Below are 3,220 nucleotides of genomic sequence, written 5' to 3'. Positions count from 1 at the left end.
ATATATATTAGATAAATAGATGAATATGTGATAGATAAATATGTAATAAATAGAAAAATAAATATGCGATAAGATAGATAAATAAGGGGATAGATAAATATATGATAGAACAATAGATAGATAAATAGATAAATAAAGCGATGGAGAAATAAATATATGATAGATAGATAGTTAGATAAATGGATAGCTAAATGATAGAAAAAAATATGTGATAAAATAGCTAAATATTAGAGAGATATTAGATATATAGATACTAGATAGATAATAGATAAATATGTGATAAGATAGATAGATGGATAGATAGATAATAGATAGATTGATAGAGAGATAGATAGATGGATAGATAGAGGGATAGATAGAGGGATAGATAGATAGATAGATAGATAAGAGATAGATAGAGGGATAGATAGATAGATAGATAGATAGATAGATAGATAGATAGATAGATAGTGTATGTTCTGCCTGTTGTTTCCATTGGATTGCAGGTAAATCGATTTGCATTACGTGTGCATTAAACAACAAATATACCTCTCCTACATCAACATGAAAATCTTGGCCATCCATTTCTTTCATAGTCATAACTCATTAATTTAAATAATCAGTATAACCAAGGATATTATAATAAACCCCTTCAGTATGTGAAGGGTTGTGGACACCTCTGGTTTGATGGAGTGCAGCACCATGGAGGCGCTTTGTGCGGCTATTCCAATCTGTTCAAACAGTGAAATAACCATTCTGCACAGCCCGGCTCTATGCAGCAGCTGTCGAGGATCTGGAGCAGATAGCTCTGCAAATCTCGTGCTCTCAGGAGACTGTGGGACAATTAAATTCACATTTCTGCCAAATCAAAAAGGGGGGAGATGAAGAAGTCAGAAATGCAATAAAATAAATGCAAACCTAATCATTTTCCCAGGCATATTATATACCTTTCCTTGGATGGACACACCAGTCATTGCCTAGTGCAGCGCCACATGAGTCAGCATAGTACAGCTAATAGAAGTGCATACAAATGGTTATCAATCATACCACTAGCACCCAGTGCCTCTCTATGCCTCATATCGCAATATGCCATTGTAGGTAATTACCGACCCCCAATGCTCTAATGCAGAATTGGACAAGTGTATAGTCAGAAACGCCTCCGAGCTATAGTAGGATAAATGAGAGAGAAAAAAAAAAAAAAGCTGTTGTGTTTTTTCATCTTAAAATCCCATCCCAGAGCAGCAGCTAATTGCACAGATGCCAACATTAAAGAGGGCAGAACTGATATAATGGACATCGCAAGAACAAATGCCAAGAAATCCAAGAATAGTCTCAATGTGCTAATTAGTGCCGTGCTAAAAACAACAGAACGACGTAAACTTTATCAGCCTTTCTAGATTATTTCAAGCGATATCAATTTCACCATTGAAAATGACTACAGCATTCCAGAAATCATACACTAATACAGGGAAATCTACATATATTAGTTAATTGGACTGTATAACTATACTCATTTTTTACATTTATGTCCCTATACATATATGTTTTATTTCCCACGCCATCCTATGCAATGTAACCTGTTTTGAATACTGCAACGCCCTCGGCTACCAGCTTTATCCACAATTGTATCAGAAAATGGTGCTTGAAGTATAAAGAGATAATCCGAAAAAAATAACTTTCATCATTTTAATAAAAGAAATATTTACCTGCCAGTGATTTCATTCTTGACTTACGCCCTGAAATGGAACGAAAATTAAATATTAATATTGCTACAGGGCAGAATATATTGGGAGTTTCATTGCAACTATTATAAAGTAATCATTTCAAGTTATTACATATTAGTTATTATATATATATATATATATAGTAACCTAAATAATAGAAGGAGCAAAAGACAGCATATGCTTGTACCTTCTCGTATTTTGCACTGTGTAGGGCTCGTTAAACTACTAATGTGCACCTATTAAACAGTAAACAGCCCCCAGTATATACAATATTCAGTCTGTCTTGTACTGTTAATGATTGTTGTACGTATACCCTCTTTCACTTGTAAAGCGCCATGGAATAAATGGCGCTATAATAATAAATAATAATAATAATATTAGAAGTTTGAGCAGTAATATTTTATAGTAATGGGTTTTCTTATCTTTAGACAGTCTGGACACTGCAGAGGAAGCGTAAAAAGCTTCATGTTCCCAGTTCAGACTGTTTTGTAATGCAGATGGGTTGGACGCAATCTACACATGTACGAATTCTGGGAGCACGAGCAAAAGGCAAAGACGTTTTGGATTAAATAACCTCAGAAGATGCGAGAAATATACCGCAATGATCCAATAATATATCAGGGCAGTGTAAACGGCGACTTAGGTCCTTTGGTCTTACCTGATCTTGGCAAATCTTCCTCCGGTGACAGGTTGTGCTGCGGCCAAGCGTGTGATGTCTGCTGAAATACACGGATCTTTCCTTTGTGCTGAAGCTTAGCTCTTAAGAAAAAAAAAATACAGGGGGGATTTTGTGTGTCATTCTCCTCCCCCTTTTTCAGTAAACGGATCTCCTTATAAGCACAGCCCATAGAGAAAGCAGAAGGGAGAGAGGGAGGCGAAAATCTGCTGCAGATACTATTAAATTTTAATGCCAAAATATATCCAAGTCACCTTCGCAAAGAGGCCCGATCTATAAAATCGTTTGTACTTTGCTTTGGCTGTTTTTCCCAAGGAGATCGGCTGCGGCGTGTGCCGTATACAGTGCGCTGTCTTCCCCCGGAATGAGCGCAGGTCATCGCATGACAATCCAAAGTAATTAGTGTCTACGCGAATAAAGGGGGACCACTGAAAAGCTTCGAATAATCAACCCATCTGTACTTTGTTGAATGGGCTGTGTCGAAAACCAGCTGCTTGCTTATTCAACAAAGAATGCATGTCTATTATTCACCTTCTGCTGGAGCCTAGAGTTAAGTACCATCTGTGCTGCCATAGCAACATGGCGTTTACATCCACGGATCGTAGGGATGGATTTTTTTTAGGAAAGAAAAAAAAGCCTACACAGATATTAGTCTTTTCGTAATGATGATTTCGCCTTTAACTTTATCCATTGAATGAATGTACGTGCATCTTTTCACTATGTAATTATGTATATTTGTCACATAAGCTTATCATTACTGTAAACATGTGGTTAGGTTTTTCCCCAAACATCAATTTTAATAATTATACATTATTAATACTGCAAATCACATTTTTAATGC

General features: G+C 36.2%; 1 long non-coding RNA gene across 2 annotated transcripts in view; it reads right to left on the bottom strand.

Annotated features, from left to right (window-relative positions):
• LOC142248775 (uncharacterized) overlaps positions 1-2,889 on the bottom strand; it is an 86,291-nt gene extending 83,402 nt beyond the window's left edge. The window contains exons 1-2 of one of the 2 annotated variants that reach the window (XR_012724941.1): positions 2,362-2,889; positions 1,686-1,715 (exon numbers count right to left, since the gene is read on the bottom strand). This is a non-coding gene — a long non-coding RNA (uncharacterized LOC142248775). The remainder of the gene's footprint in view (positions 1-1,685; positions 1,716-2,361) is intronic. The other variant, XR_012724943.1, reaches the window with a different exon arrangement.
• Positions 2,890-3,220: the final 331 nt, after the last annotated feature.

The sequence above is a fragment of the Anomaloglossus baeobatrachus genome, chromosome 1 (genome assembly GCF_048569485.1).
Source record: "Anomaloglossus baeobatrachus isolate aAnoBae1 chromosome 1, aAnoBae1.hap1, whole genome shotgun sequence".
Lineage (NCBI taxonomy): Eukaryota > Metazoa > Chordata > Amphibia > Anura > Aromobatidae > Anomaloglossus > Anomaloglossus baeobatrachus.
This window is presented reverse-complemented; position numbering and strand designations above follow the sequence as displayed.